The sequence below is a fragment of the Rana temporaria genome, chromosome 9 (genome assembly GCF_905171775.1).
Source record: "Rana temporaria chromosome 9, aRanTem1.1, whole genome shotgun sequence".
Classification (NCBI taxonomy): domain Eukaryota; kingdom Metazoa; phylum Chordata; class Amphibia; order Anura; family Ranidae; genus Rana; species Rana temporaria.
Window position 1 is genome coordinate 136,084,837 of NC_053497.1, and position 16,210 is coordinate 136,101,046.

A 16,210-nucleotide genomic window follows, 5' to 3' on the forward strand; every position below is an offset into this window, starting at 1 on the left:
GTGGCTTTCTGGCGATTCCAGGGATATCCCTCCTCGTGGAATATTGGGGTGATTTTCGTTATGGGAATAAGGGAACGTTGACGGGGATATCATACCGATACCGTCACACTATGCACACATTGGTTTATCTTTTATGTTAAAGGCCCTTTAATGACATTCTAAGTTGATTAATGCAAACCCTTTTGGCATACGCCATGATGTATCACCTTGTGTATGGATGGGTTTTATATTGTTTTCTATTTTCCTGGCTCAGTTTATAAATTGATCTGGTTTTTGTGTCACTTTATTATTTAGGATAGCATGTAGGCTGTAATGTATTAGCAGTATAAACTGTTGCTTTGGGTAACATGTAGGCTGTGATATATGGGTTTGATGGACATATCAAGAGTAGTACAAAATATAGACATGGTTTAAGCCCTCTCAACCATGAGCCGTAATCATTCCCCCCCTCTTTTTCCTTTTTACAGATATTATACTTTGTGTAAACATGTGTCTTGCCTACAGTCAAGCATGGTGGTGGGAGTGTCATGGTCTGGGGCTGAAGTGATTCCTGCCATCACTGGGGAGCTACAGTTCATTGAGGGAACCATGAATGCCAACATGTACTGTGACTGACATACTGAAGCAGAACATGATCCCCTTCCTTTGGAGACTTGGCCGCAGGGCAGTATTCCAACATAACGACCCCAAACACACCTCCAAGACGACCATTGCCTTGTTAAAGAAGTTGAGGGTAACGGTGATGGACTGACCAAGCATGTCTCCAGACCTAAACTCTATTGAGCATCTGTAGGGCATTCTAAAATGGAAGATAGAGGAGCGCAAGATCTCTAACATCCACCAGCTCTGTGATGTCATCATGGAGGAGTAGAAGGACTCCAGTGGCAACCTGTGATGCTCTGGTGAACTTAATGCCCAACAGGGTTAAGGCAGTGCTGGGAAATAATGGTAACCACACAAAATATTGACACTTTGGGCTCAATTTGGACATTTTCACTTTTGTTGCCAGTAGTTTATACATTAACGGCTGTGTGTTGAGGGGACAGAAAATGTACACTGTTATACCAGCTGTACACTCACTACTTTACATACTAGCAAAGTGTAATTTCTTCAGTGTTGTCACATGAAAAGATAGAATAGATAGAATAAAATATTTACAAAAATGTGAGGGTTGTACTCACTTTTGTCAGATACTGTATATTATATTCATATGTGGATCCCCTGAGTTTCGTTTCTCCAATCCTGGAGTTTGCCTGTTTTGTCCCCCTGTGGGGTGTGATTTGACCCTCCCTGTGCCCAGCCCTATCCAGGTAAAAAAAATAGATTATGCATGAATATAGAACGATACTAGTAATTTATCATAACATGTAAATTTTTCTTATATTTAGTGAAGTACACATACGTTCCACTAATAAGCTGTGGATGAAATGGACCAAAGTCCAAGAAATGATCTGAGTTTTGTTGCAAAATAGAACATAACATGCATATTGCTCAGACATATCACTGGATAAAAGTTTGTATACCTTAACTGGATTGATTGTGTAAAGGGTCTATGTACAGTACTAATGAACACAATTTTACAATTTAAATGTTTGCTATTTGAAAAAAAAATAAAATTGTTTGTAATAATCTTTATATTTTAACTATAAAATCCCACCATACTTATTAGGGTTTTTTTTTTTAACACTTTTCGAACATTAATATTTTGAATGCGGGATGTGGCACTCAAAGGCCAAACAGTTTAAGTGCCTATACTGATTAAAATACAGTAATAAACTGTCTTACCCTGCTCTGCACATGCTCAGTACTCTCTATTTTTAGGCACTGCCGATTTTGTAGAGGAGGATCTGCTGACAGCCTTAAAGTGGAATTAAACCATCCTATACAGCCAAGGAAGCTGCTTCTGTTTGATCTGCAGGACACAAGCAAGTGTGACAGTTAGCAACCCCATTTTTTTGTAAATCGATGAGTTTATTTCCACTTTACGATTTAATGCTCAGGGGCTCTGGGCTTCAGCAACATGGCAGGCACCAACAAGAAGAAACAGGAGCAATGCTGGAGGCAATTTACAGCACACACTAATTTTGGTAACATAACTATTAGCGTGGAATATATGTTCCTTGCTAAAGAACATTATTTTTTATCAAGTTGTTAGGGGTAAAGTGCCGCTTTAAGTCATTGTAGAAGTTTTTTAGGTGACAGTTGTGACCTATATTTTCCAATGTATAGCTGACTTTTAGTCAAGCCATTCCATATAATGTCTTCATATTATTATTATTATTATTATTATTATTATTATATGTTTTACATAGCTCTATGATTTCTGATGGTGCTACATACAATTTAATTAATGCTGTTACTTTTCAGCCTTACATAGTTAGTCTGGCTGAAAAAAAAGACACACGTCCAACCTTAAATGGCCACCAAGATAAATCAATAATCTGCTATACGATGTTAAAGGTTATGTTATGTCTGTAGAACATTAATGTCAACTGCACACTATCAAGTGTATCCATTTAATAGGATGTCCAACTTTACAGTTATAAGGTGGTTCATTCAAAAACAGTGACTCATGACTGACGAACAAGGTCATTGGTGCCGATATTGTAAATCTCATTATCTTTAGTTGTGGGGTTCTCTGCATCATCACCACCACCCAAACAAAGATGATCAACCACAATACATTTGTAGTTCCAAAGAAGCAACATCACCATCAATGTGAAGACCAACATAACTCCTATGGCCAGCAAAATTTTCCTCCAAGAACCTTGGCTAGCTTTTGCCTCCCGAGTACCATGAAAAACCTCTTTCATTTTACAAAGAATTCTTGCATACAGTTCTGGGGAGGAGACGGCTCTTTCCATGTTACAACTCATGAGCACCTTGGTTTCCATTCTAGGTGGTGTGCGCACAACGTGTAGGTGGACTGCCACAGAGCGGAGTTATCTCTTCAAGAGCTGTGAAGAAAATTAAACAGGAAACAAATGAGGAATTTTAAGAAAATGCTTTTTGTATTTCTTTCATCTGTGCAGCAAACCCTTAGCAATCATCTTTCCCATATTACCCTAGTGACCTATTGGGGTTTATTTACTAAATAATAGAGTATGTTCACTTTGCAAAGTTAATTTTTTTGCTTGTAAATGATTGGGTGATGGAAATCAGAAGAGCTTTTCCCGATTAATTAAGCTAAGCTCGATTCATCGAGGCCGGTAAAGACCACCATAGCGTCCCACGACATTTTACTCAACATCATCCTAAATCCATCATAGGCCTAAAAGTATGTGTAACTGTTAGTCCCACACTCCGCTTGAGTGTTTCCGTCATATACCGCTTCCTATCAGTCTGGATATAGATATCAGATATTCCAGCTGCTCACAAGCACACAACGAGACGAAACTTGTTTGTGTGCTGAACATGGAGTGTTTATTAGAACCAAGAAAACAACCTTATATACAGTTAGAGGCAGTAACCAGAACATAAATTAACATGAGCTAATTAACTAATCATTTACCCAAACAACGTGATTCATAGATATGACCTTTTCAGGGTAGACGTCCGTTCTCCTCGCTCACCTGCTATACAATACACATTATCAGAAGTGTAAACACAGGACATCTTCACACAATAGCAGGGTCAATTAGCACAGAGAACAGACAGATGGCTTGAGGGGATGGCATTAGCATCTAACAGAATGTGTCCCAAAATTATGAATGAGTCACTCTTACAATTAACCCGTTGAGTTCAGAATCAACAAACAGTAACTAGTTCTTTACAGATATCCTGGAATATATTGTGGATAATAATTGCATAATAATCCCATCTCAGGTAGTCCAAGATATAATTTCTCAGTCATCCTATGCCCCGAGTGGACATAGGATGATTTTAGACATAAGAGGGTCCGGGGAAGTCCTGGGTGAGTCTGTCACAGTATGGATCATCGAATCCATACCAGCCATTCTCCCCGTAGCAGAGAGATTTAAACGTCTCTGCCAACGGGAGACTTATTGGATATACGCACTTGACGTACTTTCACCTGGAGGTATTAATGAAGAATTGGAAATTAGCACCTTACTCTAGATAATACTACATTTAACATACAGACTGCAATATTATGGTGTCTATTTGTTATCCACTACTGGTATACTATCTACCTCTAACCTTCTAATTTTATATTGTGTAAGTTATATGATCTACTACATTTAGTTGTTCATTTATCATTCATTACCTCGTATCATTATAATATCCATACCGCAGGGTGTTTGCCTGTTATATGTACATGTATATACATGTACATATATGCCTTCTGTCACAATCAAAGATGATCTATTAATCGACAACTATAGGCACAATCTGTACTATTTGTAGAGTATCCATTACATCTTATTACCTATTCCTATAATTAACCACTACCTGACGGCCGTACGACTTTATACGGCAGCAGGGTGGTTCTAATTCTCTAACTGGCCGTGTTTTTCCGGCCTGCGCGCGCAGTCAGCGGCGGCGTGCTCGACGCATCGCTGAGATACCGATGCAAGTGTCTGGCGGCCGTGATGTCCGCCAGGGACTCGGGATCGGCGGCTACAGGGACAAGACGTGGAGCTCTGTGTGTAAACACAGAGATCCATGTCCTGTCAGGGGAGAGAGGAGACCGATCTGTGTCTCTTGTACATGGGGACATAGATCGGTCACCTCCCCCAGTCACCCCCCTCCACACACAGAACACAATTCAGGGTACACATTTAACCCCTTCCTCACCCCCTAGTTTTAACCCCTTCAATGCCAGTCACATTTATACAGTAATTAGTGCATATTTATAGCACTGATCGCTGTATAAATGTGAATGGCGCCAAAAATGTGTCAGATGTGTCCGCCATAATGTCGCAGTCACGAAAAAAAAGGCTGATCGCCGCCATTAGTAGTAAAAAATAAAATAAAAAATAATAATTCTGTCCCCTATTTTGTAAGCGCAATAACTTTTGCGCAAACCAGACGCTTCTTGCGATTTTTTTACCAAAAATATGTAGAATACGTATCGCCTAGACTGAGAAAATTATTATTTTTTTTTTTAAATTGGGCTATTTATTACAGCAACAAGTAAAAAATTGTTTTTTTTTTTCAAAATTGTCGCTCTATTTTCGTTTATAGCGCAAAAAATAAAAACCGCAGAGGCGATCAAATACCACCAAAAGAAAGCTCTATTTGTGGGGAAAAAAGGACGTCAATTTTGTTTGGGAGCCACGTCGCACGACCGCGCAATTGTCAGTTAAAGTGACGCAGTGCCACAAGCTGAAATTTCACCTGGTCAGGAAGGGGTATATGTGCCCAGTAAGGAAGTGGTTAAATTCTTTATATTAAATTTGTGACCTTATTTGCGGGTGAAAATGCCTTGCTGCCCCTGTAACACACCCACATACTTATTTACAGTCTATTCTCATCAGAGTATTGCTAGAGGCATAATCTGTACAATTTGCATAAGCATCCACTACCTCCCATTACCCTGTTGTAGTGTATACACGCCCAGCTGTCCCTGTAACACTTCTATATACCAATTCACAGTTGAGTAATACCCCTTACTGTGAGATTGCTAAAGGCATAATCTGCACAATTTGTATAAGCATCCAATATTTTTCTCTACATGTCTACATGTCTACATGTCTTTAGTGTATAGACCTGCCCTTGTAACACACCTATACACTTATTCATAGTCAAGTAATATTCAGCATGGGGTACATAGCTTACTACAGCTACCTACTTACCACGCTCTGCTATACAGATATTTTTTTGTGATCACCTGTACTTGTCTTCTCAGAGGGACTTGTATTTTTATTGTTTTTATCCACTCCTATAAAGGATTTTTTACCTCCCATTTGGGTTTAACTACACTATGTGGAGCCTCTTTTTTTTTACCTTCTCTCACCATTCTCTGAGGAGTTTCCCTTCCTGTGCACCTTACCCTGGATGTCCAATACCTAGTGACGTGGAACAGCAACGTTTTCCCTGAAGTCTCATCGCCTTCCTTTGTGGACGCCATCAGTCCGTGGATTTCGTTTTTGCCTGTTTGACACACCGCCGCTGGCGTATGTGTCCACTACGTCTGGTAAGAGTATCCATTTCTTACTAATTCTGGCTGTATTTGGATTACATTTTGGACCCACCAGCAAAACCTACACATTTCCAATTTGATGTCACCCATATTGCTTGTTCCAGCATAGTCGCATAGTCGGACTATTCTGATTATTGCGACTTATCTCACATGCTTCCGGCATAGTCGCACAGTAGGACGTTCTTGTTTATTTATCACATGGGTTGCCACCCCACCACTGTGTGTTGAACCACTTTACATTCATTTGTATAGTAGTTTTATGTGATTTATACTACCTTGTTTCATTATATTGTGTTACATTCACAGTCGCATGATTATTGATCTATCGATTCTTCCTTATTTGTAGAGGGACATTATCACACAGGGACACTCTTATGTTCCCTTACACTTTATTTTCTACATAATTTCCTACATATAGGTCATGCTATATTTTACCTAGCGCCGCACTTTTTAAAAAAAAAAAATTCACGATACTGTCTTATTGTTGGTGCTGGCAGCTACATTTATCCCTTTTCTTATACCAGTAGCGCATTTTTTTTATTTTTTCTCAATATTCAGCATTGTTTTATCTTTGTTACAGCCATAATCAGTACAATTCACATAACATCCACTATATTCCCATGTAGCAAACCCCAGAGGGAGCTGCTTTTGTTTGTTCAGTCCTTTACTCTGCCTTTCAACCCCAATGAACTGTCCCAGCCCCTCTGGCACAACTAGCAATGTGATAAATGGAATAAAGGGGAAAAGGGGTTTTAGGCTGTTTTCAGCCCTCCTCATGGGATTTTTGCAGGGGACAATTTCAAGGCTCCCCTAGGGTTTTAGGCGGGAAGCGTAGGGATTGGATAGAGGTTTTAGTTGCTAGAGGTAAAACATGAGGTGGTGATAGGTTAAGGAGGTTTTTGAGTGGGAAAGATTTGGATTGGTGTAGGTGCTTGGGTAAATTTGTGGGTTTTGAGGTTCAGGATAGGTCAAACCAGGTCACATGATTTTTCCAGAATTTTCCAGTTCTGGGAAAATCCCTATTTAAAGCGCTGGTTCCGTGGGTCAGGGCCAGCCGTGTTCAAGGGAGAACTGACAGCGGATCTCCCGCCCCCCCTTCCCTTTGTCGCGGTATAACATTGGTAAATCCATTTTGCAGGTTAGCAAAAGGGGATAGTAGTTGGAATATTTAAGGAGTGATGCAGCTTGAGTCGTAGTGGCTGAGCTGTTAAAATTTTGATTGATGTGGTTGATAGAAGTTTAATGAGTAATGGTATTATTTTAATAATCAGTTATTTAAACCAATAGTTATGCCGCGGCCAAATTTATAAAAAAAAAAAAAAAAAAAAATTGTGTTAAGGTTAATAAAGTATCTTTGTATTTATTTATAAAAAAAATATATATATATATATATATATATATATATATATATATATATATATATATATATATATATATATATATATATATATATATATAGTTTGGTGTGGTTTCCATTCTTGGTATGTCCAGGCATCCTGCATTTAATCCCATAACTCAACAGGAATACACAACACAGTTCTTCTTGTAGTTTACTTGAAGAAAAGTAAAATTCAGGTTAAGATTAGTCAGCCAGGACCTGTGTAAGTACCCAGGACTTGGTTGAAACAGTTTAAAGAAATAATCAGGAACACTATGCAAACAACGAAAGCAATAGGTAACAATATGTAAAGATTAAATAGACTCCCCAATAACTTGGTGTGTGTGGGATGCTGTGGCTAAAGGGGAAGCCCAGGCCGGCCTACGATACTTCTAGTACACACCCGGTGAAATTATATCAATACCCGTGATGTGTTCCCTTTAAGAGCAACCGCGGTAATGTCCTGGAGGCAAAGCTTTGCATTTTATTATCTTCACCAGCAATGTAGGAGCTCTGTGGACAATATTTGGATGTGGTAGTCTATGAAAAGCATTAAAAGGTTCCTGGGCAAAGCCCCCTCACCAAATCCTATACACAGTCAGCGGGCCTCCCCTGAGCAATCGATCTTAGATGCAGGTGTGTTGCAGTGGCATTCAGTCCTTGAGCTGTTGCAGGGTGTCCTTTAGCATGGACATTCTGTTCCTCTGGGCTGGAGTTGCATGAACAATCTGTTCCTCTGGGCTGGATTTGCAGGCTGTGTGCCCCTTGGTAGGCCGCGATTACACACAGAGTGCAGGAGATGCTCTCCTGATGGGGTGCAGGCAAAAAGAGGCTCTGGCCTAGTTCCTCTGGCTTTTTATCTCCTCCACCACAGTTCTTTGCTGCTGCCTGATGATTGTAAACTCCCTTTTTGAAGAACCTGAGCCAAACAAGCAGATCTGTGTGTGTGTGAAGAGAGAAAGGGGGGGGGGTGAAAAAGCCCACGCTGCTGCAGCAGACAGTTGTCCCCCAATAGATTAGATCAGTCTGGAGTACCGGCTGCTACACCTATTTTTAAAATCCCCTTTCAACAGATTACTTAATTTGCATGTGTACAAGCACCCGGCCGCCTCTATAACACATGCATAGAGACGCCTGGCTGCCCCTGTAACACATTCATATAAACGCCTGGCCGCCCTTGTAACACGGCTGTATATTTATTCATTGTCAACTCAACATTAGACTTACGCCCTTATTTGCATGTGTAAAAACGCCCGGTTGCCTTTTTAACACATGCATATAGACGGTTGGCCGACCATGTAACACGCCTGTATACTGATTCAATGTCAACCCTACGTTTGTATACTTATTTATTATTGTTAATTTAACCACTGCCATCTGTGAGGTGTACCCCGTTGTCAAATTTCTTCAGGACTTCATTGTATATAGCACGGACGTTAATGATCCAATTTGCGGGTGCACGGTCATCTTGTCCGTCCTTGTAATACACCTGTCACTTCCGTTATCATTGTGTATTCAACATCTGCCCTTACTCCTCCCCCTCACCATTCATAAGCCAGCTCGAGGAGTATGGGCGTAGGCGTGACGAAGGAGCCGCACATGCTCCGAAACGCGTTACCGCCCCTTCTCCCCACTGACACTATCAGCCTTGGGTGTACCGCAGTGAACCCGGAATAATGGATTCCCTGCTGCCTCCTCTCTCCAACACGTATGAACGCTTTACAGCTGCTGGACGGCTCTACACTGCTCTCCACCACCATGCCGAGGATGGACACAAGACACAGATGAAGACTCCTGATATTATCATGTGCTTTTAACCCATTGTGCAAATTTTGCATACTGCACTTCGGGGCGCCTTTTGTTTCCTTTTTTTTAACCCTTTCAACTTGCAGGCCCAGGAGATGAGCTTTACCAACCAAGAGGCAATAATCTTGCTGGAAGCAGTAAAATCATTATGTGTTCCACCTGAAAATAACAAACCGATGCTCCGACTTCCTGATGGCAGGAGTCGCCTTGATTAAATATTTTAAAGCTTGGCTCACATCCGATGGGCCAATTTCTTAAAGCGTTAGTAAAGGAATTTTTTTTTCCTTTAAAATATCAAACATGTTATACTTACCTCCACTGTGCAGTTCGTTTTGCACAGAGTGGCCCCGATCCACGTCTTCTGGGGTCCCTCGGCGGCTGTCTCTGTCCCCTCTGCAATTACTCACCATAGTCATGCGAGAGCTCACATGGTGGAAAAGTAATTGAGGGCACGCTCCCGTGATACAGCGACCGGCCATAGCCGCTCACTGTATCACTCGGGCGTGCCGCATCACTGGATGTGATTGACAGCAGCGCCAGCCAATGGCTGCGCTGCTCTCAATCCATCCGCTCTAGCCAATCAGCGGCCAGGCTGAGCGGCGAAGAGGATCTCGGGACCGCGCGGGACTTTCAAAAGGGGTCAGGTAAGTAGAACACGGGGGAGGGGGGAGGGGGGAGGGGGAGGGTCGAGCAGCATCCAATGTTTTTTCACCTTAATGCATAGATTGCATTAAGGTAAAAAAAATAAATTCTTTACAACTCTTTTAACCACTTCAGATCCGTGCTATTGACAAAAGACGTCAACAGCGCGGCTCTCAAGTGCCGGGTGGACGTCTTTGGACGTCTTTTTAAAAGCATTACCCGCGCGCGCCACTGGGTGGCGCGCAGCGGGTAAATACTGTCCCATCGCTGAAGAGCCGATGCGTGTACCTGGCGGCCGTGATGTCCGCCGGGTACACGCAATCGGCGGTGACACAGCAGGGACGTGGAGCTCTGTGTGTAAACATCAGAGAAGTGATGAGAACTGAGATATGCCTATGTACACAAGGCATATCTCAGTTTTGACAATGGGAAGGGATGTATTCTGTGTCTCTGCAAAACGGACTAGAAACGACAGGGGACATCCCCCTGATGTTATCCCCTTCCCAGCCAGTGTCATTAGTACAGTGACAGTGCATATGTTTAGCACTGATTACTGTATTAGTGTCACTGGTTTCCACAAAGCGTCAGTTAGTGTCCACTTGTCCACCAAAATACTGCAGTCCCGCTTTAAGTTGCTAATCGCCACAATTACTAGTATATAAAAAATAAATAAATATATCTCATGCTTTGTAGATGCTATAAAATTCACATAAACCAATATACGCTTATTGGGATTTTGTTTACCAAAAACATGTAGCAGAACACATATTGGCCTAAATGAATGAAGAAATCATTTTTTTTATTGGATATGTTTTATAGCAGAAAGTAAAAAGTATTGATTTTTTGTTTATAGCGCAAAAAATTTAAAATACAAAGTTGATCACATACCATCAAAAGAAAGCTCCGTTTGTGGGGGGAAAAAGGACATACATTTTTTTTCGGGGGGGGGGGGGGGGTACAGTGTTGCACAACAGCGTAATTGTCAGTTATCAAGCAGTGGTCATCAACCCTGTCCTCAGTGCCCACTGTGACGGTATCGGTATGATATCCCCGTCAAGCCTTCCCTCCTCTCCATACAAGAACGTCACAGGATTCCCCACACATGAGTCAAGACTGGATGCTGGAACCAAGACACTTTATTGACACAAAAACTCAGCTTATATGTGGTTACAGCCTGTTAGGAACGCCCCCCTCACACAGTGGGGTTTCCCATACAGATTATAGGAGACAAGTCGGAGCCGACCATGCAGACACGTTTCTTTAGATAAAGACATCAGTGGAGTTAATTAATACACTGAAGCAATCAGAATAATTAACATACTACTTCTCTAATCATTTAGCCTGATGATACAATACACATCTTTTAAGGGTAAACACAGATCTTCTTTACACAACACAATAGATCAATTAACCTTTAGAATAGTGAGGGGACATTAGCACGTCAATAACCGGTCAGAGCAATGAATCACACATGAAATTCCTTTCTACCTCTAACCCATATGGCTAGCAGGGAGCAGTACACTGAGACATATAGGCAAATGTATCACACCCACTAACAGGCCAGGTTTTATGTATTACCTTGGGGAGATGCAGACTAGAATACTGCAATCACTGAGGAGCAAATGATATCACCTGTGATGTATTTCAGTTATCTTGCAAACCTGGCCTGTTAAGCAGGCCATACACGGTCGAATTTCGAACTTATTTTTTTTTTGTGATCGGATGATGCCACCATTGATTTTCGAAATTCGGCCGACAAAACCTTCATGAATATTCGTTTCTCTGGGAATATTATTTTCTTGCAAATGCGCATTTTTTTTTTCTATTACATTTCTCGCACAATTCTCCCATCATTGATCAGAAAATCGTTTGTTTTTCAAAAAATTTCCAACATGTCGGATTTCTCAAATTTGTTTGCCGCACGAAAAATCGGCTGTTGCTGCAGCCCACTAACAGTGCGAAATTCGTACGAAAATTCTTTGATACGATTTTCGAAAGAAAATTATTTCGAAATTCGAACCGTGTATGGCCGCCTTTAGTGGGCCCCGAGGACAGGGTTGATGACCACTGAGTTAAAGTAACAGTGCCGTATTGCAGAAAATGGCCTGGGCATGAAGGGGGTAAATCTTCCATGGGTCAAGTAGTTATAGCAGAGTTCCACCCAAAAATGGAACTTCCGCTTTTAGTGCTGGTGACCCCCCCCCTGACATGCCACATTTGGCATGTCATTTTTTTTTCGGGAGGGGAACGGGTACCCAGCTCCCACGACAAAAATCACCTCTCCCTGCAATCTTCTGGGACATGTCAGAAGATTGCCCCCGCAATTCACTACGTGGCTCACGCATGCGCAGTGTGCACCTGGCTGTGAAGCCACAGCTGGGCGCCCACAGTTAGAATGCCGATGCCACGGGGGGGGGGGTGCGCGGCTTTGTGCACCTGCATTGCTGGACCGTGATACAGGTGAGTGTCTGATTTTAACACTTTTTGTAGCTGCTTGGCCATGAGCTCCAGTGTGTTCACATCGCACACGTGCAGAGCCCGCCAGGAAGTCTTTACGGCGCTGCGCTAACCACAGCCAGGGAGACATTGTCCCGATGCTCGGCTGCAGAGATTGGGAAATGTCTCCCTGGCTGTGATTAGCACAGCGCTGTGCAAACTTCCTGGCAGGCTCTGCACGTGTACGATGCGAACACACCAGAGCTCATCCCTCCTGCTGACTTTTAAATAACTGAAACTCCGCTTTACAGTAGCAGATCTGGATGACATTTTAAGGGCTCTCCAGTGAAGTTAGTTGACTTAGACCTCTTTTACACTGAGCCGCTGTTAGTAATAGTAATAAACTCTGCTATTCCGCTATTTTTACCGCCGACGCTATGGGCAGATTTGCAGAGCATCTCGGCCACTAGCAAGGGCGGTTTTACCCCCGCTAGCGGCCAAGAAAGGGTTAAAACCACCCGCAATGCGCTGCTGCAGCAGCGCATTGCCAGCTGTATAGCCGCGCTGTCCCATTGCTCCTTCACCACTCCAAACCAGACTTTTTTTTACCGTCCTGCTAGCGCAACGCTCCAGTGTGAAAGCCCTCTGGCTTTTACACTGGAGTGAATGTGACAACTGTTTGAGGGCGGATTGCAGGCGCTATTTTTAACGCTATAGCGCCTGCAATACGCTCCGGTGTGAAGGGGTCTTAAAGTGTTAAGAAACCCAGAACCTGCATTCACTATATCCTGTCTCCCACAGCAGTGGTTCTCAAGTACTTCCAACAGGCCATGTTTGCAGGTTTTCCTTCATCTTGCACAGGTGCTTTAAATCAGAGTCAACGCCTTTAAATTTTAGACAGCTATTTTATCTAAGAGAAATTCCCAAAACAAGGCCTGTTGAGAGAACCACTGTCCCACAGTACACAGAACATGGAAATGCAATTATTTTAGTAAAAATAAACTGATAAAATACCCTCTCTCATCAGCAGTATATAGCAGTCTTGTGACTTTTATCAGTTTCTAGCAAACCTTGTAGGAGGAGTTTTCATTCTCCCCTGATCCTCTGTCTGGACAAAAAATACACACCAAACTGAGCATGTTCAGCCTGTCCACTGGCTCTGCAAATTTCAGGTTATTTTTATTCGAGACAGTGGAAAAAGAGGATCGGAGAGAAAGGATCGATTATACAATGCAAAGGATTAACCTCTTAGGTTCCACAGTGAGTATAACAAGCATGCTTTACTGCATATACACGCACTGATTATACTGTTGTGGGGTTAGTAACACTTTAATGATAAGATCAAATTTTAAGAATTTGTAACAATCATTCGTATAAAATTCTACTGCTGCATGGTCAGCTTTATTTCCGAAGGATCAGATATAGATAGAACCTGTGTGTATGCAAGGACTACAAGTTCCATAATATCCTTCTGTTCCATGAATGTATAGATTTTCAGCCAGGCAAGCTGAGACTTGTATACCCCCAGCATCTGGGATTCCACTAGTTACCTATCACTGGGTTGATTACAGATACATTTTGTATACAAAATATTTATTGTTTACAGTCTGATATATTAGTCTCAGTGTCAATGGATATGGGGAAAGTGTTACATATCACAGATTATATATATATATATATATATATATATATATATATATATATATATATATATATATATATATATATATATATATATATATATATATATATATATCTCCATCAGATGTACAAGTGTAGCTATATTAGTGAACATTATGTCACAGCATTAAATTCCAATCTCTGGACAGAAAGGGGGGTTATTTACTAAGGACCCTTTCACACGGACGTGTACAGGCTCCGCTATGCTCAGCGGAGATCGCTCCGCCGATCCCCCGCTGAGCAGGCAGGTGACAGGTCTGTCTCTTCACACTGTGCAGGGACTGACCTGTCAGAGGACCACTCTCCCCTATTATCTGCCAGACAGATAATAGGTTTTCCATCTGTCACACTTTGGCGGATCGGATGTCGGCGGACATGTCACCGCTGACATCCGTGGCTCCATAGAGGAGCACGAAGCGTCCGTTCAGGTCTGCCTAAAAACCTGAGTGGTCCGCCCGTGTGAAAGGGGCCTAAAGGCAAATCCACTTTGCACTACAAGTGCAAACTACAAGTGGTGGTGCACAAAAAAACAGCATTTTAGCTTGCACATGATTGGATAATAAAATCAGCAGAGCTTCCCCCTCAATTCAGATCTTCCCCTCAGATTTACAGCAACTGCACTTGTAGTGCAAAGTGGATTTGCCTTTCGTAAACAACCCCCAATATCTATTGTCACTAATGAGTTAAGGCATATGCTAAAGGAAGGTACATGGCCTTACCTTGTGTTGTATCATGTGCAGCTTGCAGTGGTGAGAAGATAATATTTGCCTGGAGCTGTAGATGTGTATTTGTTGTGCAGAATGTGGCCCTCCCTTTTTACTCTTACCAATAGCTCTGCTGACAGTCCTTAGCCAGCCTACAGCTCACTACCTGGACAACACCTCCCCTCCCATCATGTTCTGTCACTCTGCACTGAATTAAAGATCAACAATTTTATTTTCATCACAGTATACACTCCTAATCCTGTGCTGCATCCCTACTTTGTATACAGTTGCTGTACTGCATCAGAATGAGATCTAAGATACAAGTTATATAAATGCAGAGCTGAGCCAAACTACAAAAGAAAATTTAAGACAAAAAAAATATATAACTAAACAATTATATATAAAGTGCCAATTATGTGCTCAGTACTATATACAAAATTGACCATAGTTTATAAAAAAAAAAAACACGTGATTATATATGAAGCAACTTAATACAAAAAACGTGTATCAATAAAGTGCCTTATGCAAGAAATATGCCGGTTGTAATGGTTCGTCTTTTATTTTCTAAATAGGTTTCTTTAAGCTAGTGCATTGTTGGTTCACTTACCTTTTCCTTCTGTAGCGCTACCCCCGAAGGAGCCGCTGGTTGATTTGGGATCTACTCTCTTTTTGGCTCAACTCACCCCTATTAACTAGCTCAAACCCTCCCTTGACACATCAGAAACCTGGTGGTTGAGATATTGTGACCTCTGTTGAACTGGGGTCACAATAGCAGTAATACAACAATAGAATTACCTGCCATCAAAGGGTGGTTCCTCCAGGCAAGAAAATACACTCTACACAGTGAATATATTTAAATGAAAAGAATAAGTTTACTTTGTGAAAACTTGAGGGAACAAGCATAGGTTTTAATTGTGGACACAATTGATAAACAATGACTCTCTATGATTCGCAAGGGCCCTTGCAGGAATCAGAAATTAAAGCGGGAGTTCACCCATAAAAATTTTTTTACCCTTAGATTGATGCTCATTTTGTCTAGGGGAATCGGCTAGTTGTTTTAAAATCGAAGCTGTACTTACCGTTTGAGAGAGAGATCTTCTCCGCCGCTTCCGGGTATGGTCTTCGGGACTGGGCGTTCCTATTTTGATTGACAGTCTTCCGACGGTCGCATACATCGCGTCACGAGTAGCCGAAAGAAGCCGAACGTCGGTGCGGCTCTATACTGCGCCTGCGCACCGACATTCGGCTACTTTTGGAATATCGCGATGCATGCGACCGTCGGAAGCCTGTCGGAAGACTGTCAATCAAAATAGGAACGCCCAGTCCCGCAGCCCATACCCGGAAGCGGCGGAGAAGATCGCTCTCTAAAACGGTAAGTACAGCTTCGATTTAAAAAAAACTAGCCGATTCCCCTGGACAAAATGAGCAGGAATCTAAGGTTAAAATGTTTTATTTCCGGGT

At 41.9% G+C, this 16,210-nt stretch overlaps 2 long non-coding RNA genes across 2 annotated transcripts in view; one reads left to right on the forward strand and one right to left on the reverse strand.

The window, feature by feature from the left end:
• Positions 1 to 2,302: 2,302 nt before the first annotated feature.
• On the reverse strand, positions 2,303 to 14,882 carry LOC120914119. The gene is made up of 2 exons (XR_005743617.1): positions 14,765 to 14,882; positions 2,303 to 2,957 (listed from the first exon to the last, which is right to left on the reverse strand). It is a non-coding gene; the product is annotated as an uncharacterized LOC120914119 (long non-coding RNA).
• Positions 13,455 to 16,210, forward strand: part of LOC120914120 — a 30,049-nt gene continuing 27,293 nt past the window's right edge. The window contains exon 1 of the long non-coding RNA XR_005743618.1: positions 13,455 to 13,625. This is a non-coding gene — a long non-coding RNA (uncharacterized LOC120914120). The remainder of the gene's footprint in view (positions 13,626 to 16,210) is intronic.